Source organism: Manacus candei, unplaced genomic scaffold (assembly GCF_025592945.1).
Source record: "Manacus candei isolate 608988 ecotype Guabito, Panama unplaced genomic scaffold, ASM2559294v1 h1tg000011l, whole genome shotgun sequence".
In the NCBI taxonomy this organism is placed as follows: domain Eukaryota; kingdom Metazoa; phylum Chordata; class Aves; order Passeriformes; family Pipridae; genus Manacus; species Manacus candei.
This window is the reverse complement of record NW_026138059.1, coordinates 14,184,694-14,197,522: the sequence shown is the minus strand read 5'-3', so window position 1 is coordinate 14,197,522 and position 12,829 is coordinate 14,184,694. Positions and strand designations below refer to the sequence as shown.

The window sequence follows — 12,829 nt, the reverse complement described above, 5'->3', positions numbered from 1 at the left end:
ATAATTGATTTTCAGGCCTGACATTCTCTGGTGACATAATTCAGTCTTTCAAATGCTGTAGATCATTATTTTTTCTTTGATTTCTATGGTCCTTTAATCAATATCTAAAGATTTAATTTGATATAAAAAAGCTTGTTCCCATGTTACATCATCTCCAGCTAAAGATTATGACTCAAAATAAAAGATTCATCATCTCAATATCTACTCAATAAGCATTTATTTTCACTTGTATGGTTACCAAAACCTTGCCACAGCAACCAAATACAATAATTGTGATAAAATATAGTATTTTCACTATCAAGCCAGCAGTGAGAAATATTAGTGGAGATTTTCTAATGAGAACTCCTTGATTTCTCTTCCTCTTAACTGTATGTAAGAGGTTAGTTACAAATCAGACTTCATTTGCACAGAGTTAATTTTTTGCAGCAAAAGATACGTGAACAAGAGCTGAACAATCATCCAGTTTTCTGGTTTAGGTGAAAAGTCGTTCCAGAGAACCATGCCCTGGAAGTTATGGTGAATTCAAGCCACCTGATATTTTTGTGTCATTTCTGCAACTAGGCTACTGGTTTTAAGGATGCTAAATGTCATTTAATCTGTTTCTGAAGGTGGGAGTAGAGCATTTCTTATTTATTACCCTCTTTCATAATAGAAAAAATGTACTGCTTCAATTGTCTGGCAGAACTAGAGGATTGAGTTCTCTCTCACAGAATGAAGTCCCAACCACTTTGAAGGGAGTGGGAGTTATGTCCAACTTCATCAAAGCTAGAAATTTCTTCTAAGTTACAAGAACACATCAAAGTGAGAACACAGTAAAATCCTTTATGCTTAGCTCCTTATTTCCAAAGGACAAGATAATTAAATTCATTTTATAAATATTTTTTAGTTTAATTCTTTCAATAGAAAATAGATTGTTTAAATTGGATATGCAATATTTTTTATTTATATTTACTCTGGTTTGGTTGCTTAAGAACTCATTGGCATCTTAGCACACTTTACAGAGCTTCCAACATGCTTTTCTGTTACTATTGCAAAAAGTCAATTGTAAAATCATCCATGATTTGAGATTGTTTTGCATTAGGAGTTTGCTTTTGAGTGCTCAGTGACCTGAATTTTGCAATGGACTCAGGTCTATCAGGTAGGACACTGGCATCTGAAGGAGGACTTGTTGGCCAGTTGGCTCCTGAATGTTTTCACAACTGTATTACAGAATAGACTGTGTAATTGCACTTTGGAAAGCAGTCTGATGTTAAAAATTCAGATTTTTATTGATCAATAGACATATAAACCAGAAAATAATTCAAATGATAACTAAAGAGCACTATATGCAAAAAGATCTAGCAGGATCTAGAAGGAAATAGAATTAGTTGAGCATGGTCACAGACATGAATAAACTAGTGTAATACACTTCTCTTTTACAAGCTAAGCTAATAAAGCTGCCAAAATAGATTAAAAATAATTTGACTAACAGCAGTACCAGTCATTATAAGAGTTGAAAATCATCAAATTTTCCATCTTAAAAGATGTACCTTATATAATGTAATTCATACAACCAGCCTAACTAGTGCTTTTTTGGTTTTTTGTAGGAAGTTTAAGAGAGTGGTTATTTTCCATTCCCACAGAAAGTGTTGCCTTGTTTAACAAACGCCTTTCTCCAGTCTTGAGGATCCTTCAGGGACACACAGTTAATTAAAGTGGGCTCCATGGGGACTTTTATCAAGTTTTGTGGTTTTCCCTTCTCATTTTGCACCTCACAAGGCAGAATTCCATAGGTAACTTGAAAAATCAATAGGTTCTGAGTCCTGCAGGAAAAAAAATACCTGTTTTACAAAATGCCAAAGACAAGGAAAGTGAGATGAAAGAAAAAAATAGCTACAGCCCACTGATGCATGTGATTATTTTATTGACAACTATATCACATAGGAAATTTAATTAGAATTAGTTTAAACTGACTTTGAAGTTCATTTCTGGTTCAACAAAAAATAATATAACATTAAGTTTTTCACCTGTAAGAGTGTTTTTTTGCATTTCTCTCTCAATTTATATATTTTTTGTCTTCTTCTTCAGTCACTTTACATTTTTATGAGGCTTTTTCTGAATGGAGTACAAAATAACATCTATACCATGATTTATAAAATGAAACAAAAGCTTACATACTGTTTAAAATTTATTTGTAAATTTTAAAGTGATTAAAGTCTAGTGTTGCATATATATCTTACAAACTCACTTCCTAGTTTGAAAGTTGTTATTAATTTGTGGAGAGGAGGTAACAGGACTGAACTAAGTAAGGGCATGGGAAGGTTGCATGTGGGTGGTCAAAGAGAGGGCTGGGCATTTTTGATTTGAGCATTTTTGGATGAGGAGAGGAGAACTGACAGGGCAGATGGCTCTTAAAGCAGGATGGCAGAGGAGACCTGCGTGGGATGCTGAACAAAAGATGGAAGTCAGAAGGTTCCAGACATCTCCAAAAGTCTGGGTAGGAGAGAGGAGTCTGGATAGTTTCAGAGGGAGATTTCTGTAGAAGATCATGGTTATGTTTGGGGGAGAGGCAAAGGCAGGGAGTGCTGCTTCTTCCCTCCTTTATTCATCATCTTCCTTCTTTTGTGCTCTTCCAGGGTACAAGAACAGTGCTTCCCCTTCCTCTTCTCCTAGCAGTTCCCATTAGAAACAAACTGAAACCATCTTTCTGGGCCTCTGGGACCTCTTGGCAAGGTCAGGGCTGTTTCCTTTGAGACAAAACCGGCAGAATACTGTCACTCCGAGCGCACTGGAATGAGTGGCACCAGAGGAGCTGGTCTGGACCAGGGACTATACTGGAAGACAGGAGGACATTTCCTCAGAAAGGGCTGATGGAGTCACCTTTCCTTGTACCCTGAAGCCACTGCTGCCCTCACCTTTCCTCAGGTGCCTACCAAGCCTGTGCTCCAGCAAAAATGCTGAAATTCGAAGGTCCTGCCTACAGTCTTGATTCCCTCGCTTCCAAATTCCTTCTGCACTGCTAGTGCTTCTCCTCAGATCCTGGTTCCCTACAGGGAGAAGTGGCAACAACTGTAACAGGGAAGTGGAAAATGTGAGTGTAAATACTTTTGGGCAAAGGAGAGAAATCTCCCTTTGGATGATGGCCATTTAAATATTACTTGGGAAGAGGGTAAGTCTTTTTTTGGGAAAAAAAACATCAACAATAAGTTTTGGATTTTTATGAAGAAGAAGATATTTTTAGCACTATAAATCCAGAGTGCAGAAGGTACCTTCTATCAGCAGGTGACTGGCCAATAAATGTCCCAGACAGCCTGCCTTTGAAATTTCCTGTCTTGGCTAATTCCAGATTTCTCCTCATACTGGCTTCTGAACTGTGCTACTGCAGTAGACTGAAGACACATGTGGTGGCTTTTGATCCTGCTACAGCAACCAGATAAATAAGTCCTTTTGGGGATCTTGGGGTAAGGCAAAGTGGAAATTAGTATTATTGTATATAGTGTTTATTATACATAAAGTGTTTATATAGATATATATATGAGAACCATTCTGTTAGGGCATACCTTAAAAGTTTTTAGAAAAGTGATTCCTGTAGATTAGGAATTTCAGATTGCAGCTATTGAGGACAAAGATTCTGAACAGGACCAGAAGCAAGCGAGACAATTTTATCTACATAGTTTCATTGTTTATGAATATGAAATTTTATTAAAGGAAACCAGCGTGCTGGTCTCATTATCACTTAGGTACTGAGAAAACAACTTTTTGCTGTGAACTTCATCCAATGGAAGCTGTTACCAAGGTAGATGGCATTTAACCAAAAAAAGAAATAGCAATAGGGGCCCAGTCTAGCAAAAATCACAGCATGAATCCCAAATTACTTCAATCTCAGGGTCACAAAAGCTTCCAAGCAAGCTAAGGCCAACTTCCAGCAGATAGTTGTTGTCAAGGAACACTTAGGAACATTAAGTGGTAACACTTCTGATTTGAAGAGGTAGTCTAGCAGAAAGGGCTCCACTTAGCCATGCCTCTTTGAGCTCCTGCTGCTCACAAGTCTCCATTTGCTCTGTGTTTCTCTTCTTTCTTAAAAAGCATGGTCAGGACAACATCCTTTTTTACAGCAGGACCTGCTCGTACTGGGAAAAGTAAAGTGACCCCTATTAATTCATTACTCAAATGAGCAGTTTTCTGATCTAAGTTTTTGAAATGGTGGGTATTAGGAAAGCCTTTGCATCTCTCAAGGGTGTCTGTTATGTGAGCAAAGACCTAGGGTAGAAGCTTCAAAACTTTCCACCTGTCTGGTTTAGGGCATGAGTTGACAACTTATCACCTAGATTAAGTAAATCTTGATCTTTGTTATGATACAGACACAAATTTAGTTTCTTACAACCTTGGCGTGACCTAGACTATATCCAAAAACCCATCTCCCTATCCTTCTAGCCATACAGGATGTAAGTCTTGGAAATTAAAACTGAAGTTTTAATATAGGCAGATCAGGTTTGAGCATCAGCATGTTTGGGATTACTTGCAGCATCTATATTCACAATTTAGTTCTTTCAAGACTGCTCTTGTCTGAACCAATACAGTAGGTGAATCAAGCTGTACTGGCAGGCTGTACCTGCAGGGGGTTGTGAGTACAGCATTCTGCTCATGGCAGTGCCAAAAGTTAAGGATCTGTACCACAACCATTAAAATTCATCACAAATTCATAATTATCAATTGTGCCATATACCATATACCCCTCAACAGTTTATAAAAATGAAGAAAATATGCGGGTAGGTTTACAAATAATTGTTACTAAAATATAACCTAATAAATATAGTGTAAAGGATAATTTCTCTCCATTGGATATCGTATAGCTCTTTGTGAGCATGTGAGAGGCAAAGCAAGCCACCCAAAAGACTTGTTTCAGGCATTCCTTTCTTCTGCATCCACTGTGAAATCTTTTCAGCTCTTAGCAAGAAGTCTTACATTCACATGATATCCAAAAAAAAAAAAGTTACAATTTTATACATTAAAATAAGGAAGGAAGAGATAAGAGTTACTGGGGAAAAAAAAAAGTAAAATTAGCACATATTAAGTTCCAGACTTTAACATGTAATGGACTGATGCTGCAAGAAAATAGATGCAGTTCACTTTCAAAATAATCTGAATGGTCCTCTTGAGGATTTGAAAAGATAGTAAAGAAGTCAAATAATTAAATCACTTCAAATAATTCTCAAATGTTTTTTCTCATAATTGTGGTGTCTAGGGAGTGAAATCTGAATTTTGTCCTTTACTAAGTTGAGTCCTTCAAGACATGCTGGCAGTACTTCTCAAAGTACCACAATAAACACCATCTCTCCTGAAACACCAAATAATATCAGCTGGAAGAAGAATCTGAGCAAATGATGACTAAAGATCCCAATAGAACTGGAAAAAAAAGAAATCACAATAGAACACTGTTTCAAAATACGAAGTATTAATAATTGGAAAGTGATTATATTCTGAAGGTCAAGTGTAGGAAGGTCAAGTCCTCCATAAATATCAAAAACTGGTAATCTGATTTTCAGGACTAATAAGAACTGATAGCAAAACAGAAATTTCATTATTTTCTGCAGTTTGTGAAGGTTCACAGTCATTTTAATGATTCAGTACAATCCTGACCATCTATATTAACCAAATAAATAAAAAGGGTAACAATAATATCTGAAGATATGAGAGAGCTTGAAGAATTACTAAAAAGATTAAAGTTCATTGGCAGAAGGTAACAAAAAGATTGTGATAAAGATTTAGAAAATCACAAACAGCAGAGATTTAGAGGAAGCGAGCAGGAAGTGATAGTTCACTATTTGTCACAAGATTTTGGTGGCAACTAATGAATCTCAGTTTGTTGGAAACAACGGGACAAAACTATATGACTTACAAGAGAACAAATAGAAAGAAGAAAAAGAAAAATTAGAGTTTTCAAGTAGAAAAATCAGAGATACATCTGCACTTCACATATCCTTTCACAAAGGCATTGAAGCAGCCAATTTTATGGGCCATCCTGAAGGCAAAAGAGAGGAAAGTACATGCAGGAGACTCAAAGGCATGTGAAAACTGCAAAAATAACAGGTGTCCAGGACACCAGCTCAGTGCTGTTTTTCTCATCTGTATTATTTCTTACCTGAGTCTCTATAAAGTATGTGACTGTTCACCTCATTTATCTCAGCATTGCTCTTACACTGGTTGAATATCAGGTAGCTACCCCACTTTCAGCCATAATATCTCTAAGTGCTTCTTACATTCAAGGTGCAACCAAGATGATGGATATTTTTCACAATATATACATTCCTGTAAGTATGAACAAAATCACATAAACAGTCATTTCTGCATCCATGTTGTGTTCTTTTTTAAAATTCACAGCAATAAGCAGGGGAAAGATAAGCCTCTCTTTGAGCCTTCACCCACAACTTGATGATCAGCAGAAGAAAATCCTGATTATATAAGAGCAGTGTGGCAACTTTGACATAGATCATAGTGTAAAGAATGAAGTATTTTTATGCAGCCTGACTGGTACTTCCCTTCTTTATCTTTATGGTTTGGGTCAAAACTACACCCATGACCATCGGGCCACTGATAACCAGACCACTGAGAACTAGACACTGGGTCTATGGGCTCTGCTTTTCATACTATTTATTTTTGAAGAGGAAAAGTAATAGTATCTCCCATATTCCATTTTTGACATCAGGATAAGGTTACTAGGTCAATCACTTCAATCCATGACATGATTTCTCCTTCCTTGTTCAAAGAGTAAAACTGTTTAACTGCTGTCAACTTTTAAATGGTCAACACTACTCACCATTGGGAATGAGTTGATGTGAAGCACTCAGAGCTGTTGCACAGTGTGCATGCCAGGGTTGTCGCTGAAGACCCATGCTCAGTTAAGAAGAAAGTTCTGTTCTCTTCAGAATGGCTACAAGTGAATAAAGCAGAATTACAGCTGAGGTTGTGGAAAATCAAGGAGCAGCATCAGAGCTACATGTATGACCAGCAGGTATCACCAGCCATTTCCAGGAGAGATGAGCACGATGAGAAAAGATACCATTTATGTTTGTAAGATGAGATCTTATTGTGAGATGATTTTTTTTTAACTAAGATATCTGTTGCTCTCTTGGGTACGATGGTAGAAACGGACAATAACAATTTAAATGGCTAAGTCAGTCAAAACCTTGCAATAATGTTAGAGTAACCTAAACTTATGAAGAGTTCTTTGACCCACTCATTTCCTAGTTCCAAAATTCATATAAAGGTGGAAGGAAAGTTGCATTTTCAATTACATATATTTGAAGTGGATGCAAACTGTTGAATTTTTTAAGAAACATGCTGAGAGTCATACATGAAGATTGTTTATCCCAAAGCTGGAGGACTTCTTTCTCATATGCCCATGAATTTCAGTAGGTTGTCTCTCTGAAAAAAAGACCTACCAGCCTTAGAAATAACTGCCTGGACTATCTCAAACTGCATGATTTTACCTGCTTTGGACAGCTATTAAAACAAAAAAAAAACCAAACCAACAACAAAACAAAGCAAACAAACAAATGCTAAAAAAAACCCCAAAACTGAAGCTACTTTGCAATATGTTTAATATTCATTTCTACCAATAGGTGTGGGAGAAATCATGCTCTTGAGTACTTTTTATTCTGTGGTGACACAAAATACCACCTACTAAGCAACAAACATACAAACCTTCTGATGAAAGAAGTCAGCAGAGTCCCATGCTACTGAAGGAGAGCAAGTGTTAATTACAGACCTCACGGTTACTGACCTGCCAAGAACTAGTAGTATAACATTCAAATTCAAATGGTGCGTTATTTCCTGATTATTACACGTTCAGATATCTAGACTAAGGTCAAGGTGGAAAATATTTTTATTTTTACTTTAAAAGTGTTTTCCTACACTTCATGTTAAATTCTTTTTTATCTGCAAATACAAGGGAGAACATAAGCAGTAAAAAACTCAATTCGGTCTTATCAGAATTAGAGCAATTAAAATATTTATAGACCTATATAGGCCTAAAGACGAAAGCAAGCTTGAAGCAGACATGCTACACCAAGAGAAACCAGTGCAGCTCCAATCAGTAGTATCAATTTTCATTCATGTGCAGTAGCAAGCCCAGCTCTGATTCAGGTGGAAAGTGCTGGTCCCAGTGGGCAGCTGTTGCCCCAAGGTCCAAGGCCCAGGTTAGGTGTCTGGTCTGCATTGGCAGGATTTATGTGTCAGTCTTTCTTCACTTCTTTTGAGAAATGCCAGTTCATTGCCACAGTAGTTGAAGTCTCCTACATTCCTCTTGAATTATGTGTTTGAATCCCTGAGGACTGCTGCAAGTACCTTCAGGAGTGCTTCCCTGTTGGCTGCCCTTTGAACATGTAAAGGCTTACTCTACCAAAGCCTCTTTGGCATTCAGGTGAGGCACCTCAGTGTTCAAGTCTCTTTGAGACATCAGTCCTGACTTTGAGCACCTCTTATGCTAATTATAACAGCCATGTGAAGTTTAGTCTATATTTAGGTAGACTAAGTCTTGTCACTGAAACCCTTAGGATTTCCTGTACACAGCCTGCTTAGTAGTGTGTGATTAATTTGGACTCATTGCAGCCATCTGAAAGATAAACTTCCCCTCTGAGCTACATCACCTCAAAGACACCTCCAGAAGATGATGAATTTCACATACTATGAACACCTCTCAGATGCTCTTTTCTCTCTCTTGATCACAGAAGGAGATAAGGTGCCTCACATAGCCTATGATCAAGGAAAAAAAGAATTTAATGTTAAGGCTATTTAACCTTACACTTTGGCTTCTCATAATTTGTTATGTGTTGTGTATTAATTAGATTCTTTATGGAAAGTGTTGGGTTTTTTGCCTGTGGTCATTAATATACTTGGACACGCTGGCATAACCTCAATACTAAGAAAAGCACCTTTGTATATGGAAACAAACCTGCAGTGTCTTACTGGTGCTGGTTTCAAATATTACATCTGACTAGAAGTAGACTATTTTAAAGCACAGTTTTTAAAAAGAACAGGGGAAAGCAGCAGGCAAAAGAATATGAGAGAGTACCGTGAGTGGGAAGCTCAAGTGACTAGCATTATCCTTTCTGCAGCTAAAATTTTTTTGGTTTTATGTTAGTTAATCAAAAAATACAAGTCAGTTATTTTCCCCATAGGCAAAGGATTTTTCTTGAAGGCCTTTAAGCTACATACTAAAATCTAAATGTATTGAGTTAGCTGTTGATTTCCCTTGAATATCTAAGCACACATACAAACTAGCTCAGAACATCTTCTATTAGACAATTGTCACATAAAGTAATTAAAAATTAGTTATCAGAGATTCTTTTTTTCAGTAATTTATTCTGTAATTATTAATAATTATAGCACAGAAGGATTTTATTAATACATTAATACAATAAATTTGTTAAATAAGTATTGCATATGTCATGTAACTGAAGTTCTAACTTAGTTCAGATTTGAAGAGGTACTTCAATTCTATTTTTGCTACCATTTCTTATGCTGTTCTTCAGCATAAAGTTTTAACATACTGTTACAGACACGGGAAAAAAAAAGGAATATTCAAAATATTCAGATAGAAAGAAAAAACATGATTCCCGAAGCTTTTTTAATAAATTTGATACCTAACTGCTATTTGTGTCTATAAAATACTTCCTGAAGTGATTTAAATCTCACAGGAAACGGAGTATTCAATTCATAATGAATACAAGCAAACTTGGTGCATGCAGGTCAGGATTTTAAACTTGTATGCTATTTTGGTACTTGCGTAGTGTGCTTGTGCATCATATCCAAGCATTTAACAACAGATATGCCCTTCTGTCCTCAGAAGAGAAAAAATCATGGGTTAGTTATTTTTGGTTTTCCTGCCCCAACTTCAAATTGCATGGGAAAGCTCATGCTGAATTTTTGGTTATCTTTATTTCACAGCTAGTACCTAGCACCAGTGAGGGCTGTGCTCCAGTGCCTTGTAGAAATAAGGTTTTATGCTGTCAGGTGGGGGTTTTGGGGTTGTATGGATGTAATATATCAGCAAGAAGAGCTCAAGGAATTAGGACTGCTGACCAACAAAATGCAATTAGTTGCCATTGTTTGGGAAATATGAGAGCAATATGTTTTTGTTGCTAGTATCTCCTTAATCTGGTTGCCATATGGTTTGAGGTATTTATTCTCTCTCCAAATGTCATTCCATGCTAAAGTGTTATGGGAGTTTGGTGGTTATGATTCCAGCACACTATCAGAAGTTGTGCTAAATCCAGATAAATCTCACCTGAACTCCCAAAGATCTTCTGAGAGGGCTCAAATAATATGGGAAATATAATTTATTTTTGTAGTACTTTATGGAAGAGGTTTGGGAAACCAGACTAACTTCAGCCCCTGACAGCCTAGATTTTACCCAAAAGAAAATACTTGAGAGAGCTCCCATGTGCCCCAGCAGTTAGAAAGAGTACTGGCTATTAGCAGTCCATAGTCAACATAATATGCTCATACTCTCCCTCCTAGTCTAGTCTGGGGTGCTACATCTCAGACAGAAGAGTTTAGGATGTTAGCAGCTGGCAGAGCCAAAGATTTTTTTTATGCATTATGAATATACTAATACGTTGATTATTTTCATTCTTCAGGTTTCATTGCAGAATTTGCCATCCAAATGGCAAGTTGATAGATCTGACCCAGCAATCTCTATTTTTTTCTGATAGCTTATATTCTACTAACTAATAAAAGCTAAAAAAACCTAGTTGGTGTTAGTCTACTGGTAACTTTAAGTGTAAAACCAACCCTCTCTGTGATCAAGATGTCTGAAATGACATGAGAAAAAGGGCATGATTAAGAAGAATGGGTTTCTATGGCCTTCAGCTTCCATGGTAACAAAGAGATTAGCACCAAAGGTTCACAAAGTACATTATGGGAGAGAATATGGGACATCATACATTTCAAAGAAAGTTGGAGATGTCAGAAATGCATTATTAAAAGAAATATGATAAGAATTAATCAACAGATCTTTTTTTCTAATGTTTTTATCTGAGACATTTCTGACAGAAAGTGAGATGTTTTATTCTGTATAACCACACTCCCCTACCAAGAGTTTTAGACCCTCCCATTCAGACCTGAGTCTTGAAATTCCCCATGTGGTATGTAACAAATTCTTTATTTCTTTGCAAGCTGTCTTGCAGATACTACTTTCTCACTAGCTATTTATTGTGAACTAGTTTCCTGATTTATGTGACTCACTTTATGAAAATTACTTATTTCCCATTAAGTAATTTCTACCAAAAAATGAAGTCAATCATCATATGATTAATTTTATCCAAAGCCTGTGGTTTTGATTACACAGTGTTTAATCAAATAAAGAATGATATTTCATAAGTAGCATTATTTGAAGCTAAGCTGATGTGCTGGAGGACCCACAAAACAGAGCAATAACAGGAAAGGGCACTGTGATAAGTAATGCAATGAAGTAAGGGCTGTGATGAAAACTGAGGCATCAATAGATGGTAGCCAAAAATTTAGAGCTGCATGTTAACATTGAATAGATATAAGCTAGTCACACAAAAGTATTATCACCTGATACGTCTTCAATTTCCATATGTTCTGAAAAGTAGGGATAGAGCTGAAGAAGAATGGATATTTGAAGGAAAAACAGATAAGTTTCAGGGACAACTGAGCCCTTGCTGACATCTGCTGAAAAATGATGCCTGGAAAACAGATACATGTTCAAGAACAAAAGATTTATGAGCAAGGCTGAGGTCTGTGGTGGCTGGTAGAGCAAACAAAGAGCTGTTGACTGTCAGATTAGATGAGAGGATAAATCCATGTTATTTCTGCTTTGACACAGCCACAATGAGTCACAGAAAGTCATTAGCTTCAACAGAAATCAAGGTGGCATTTATGTTTTTAATGACAAAAATAAGCATTCTGAAACATAACCATTGTGCTAGCCAGTTGTTGTACCATACCTAAGGGGATGGATAGGGAAGGAAACACATTGCATGAATAAGCATGAAACTGCCCCTTAAGCATATTCTCATTATATTTTATATGGTTTTTACACTCCTACGTGTATCTCCCAAATACATTTGAGGCCCTTTATTTTTCTGGTTAAATTTCTTTCATTGCCTTTAAACCTGTTGTATATTTGAAACAACAGTAGGAGTTCTATGTACTTTATAAATAAGCATCACAAAGTATCCTATCAAAATATGCTTGGCATCAAGTCATCCAGTCTCATAAGTATTTTGTAAGAATACCATAATTACCTCTTAAACAGCTTTCAATTAAAGAAACCAAACACACAAAGTCTGTTAACACAAGATAGATATCTTATGTCAAACCCACATAATTTCTTTCCATCTACTATCCAGTAAACTTCCCAGTTACATCAGTCAAGTTTTTATCAGTTTGTTTTTTTTTTTCCTTTTTACTTCCATAGCAACTAACAACACAAAAGAGAAGATAATAGAGAAATCAGGAGGGAAGCATAGGTTTTAGATCAAAAGTAAGGGTGCTTCTCTGGAGGGTCTGCAGGGGAAAAGCAAACTTGAAGGGAGAGAATAAGTTATGCACAATAGTATGGATTTGGAAACCAATTTGAGTCAATAGAATTCAACAGGAGCTTCAAAGGTTGATTTCAATGATTACCCAATTTGCCAATTACTGATTCACTGACTGATGACAAAGAAGTGAAGCACACACCAAACCTGTCAACAAACAAGTTGGTTTCCTTATGAAACAGGAACATAGATACCAGAGAAATAATAGAAAAATTAGAGAAGTTTCTTATTTTCTGTTATAACAAAAGAAAGGAAGCAAATGTTGTTTCCGAATAAAATTGTGC

At 36.4% G+C, this 12,829-nt stretch overlaps 1 long non-coding RNA gene across 1 annotated transcript; it reads right to left on the bottom strand.

Moving 5' to 3' along the window:
* Nucleotides 1–6,100: 6,100 nt before the first annotated feature.
* LOC127466719 (uncharacterized) lies at nt 6,101–12,307 on the bottom strand. Its single transcript, XR_007902832.1, has 3 exons — nt 11,560–12,307; nt 6,797–6,910; nt 6,101–6,288 (listed from the first exon to the last, which is right to left on the bottom strand). It is a non-coding gene; the product is annotated as an uncharacterized LOC127466719 (long non-coding RNA).
* Between the last annotated feature and the right edge of the window lie 522 nt (nt 12,308–12,829).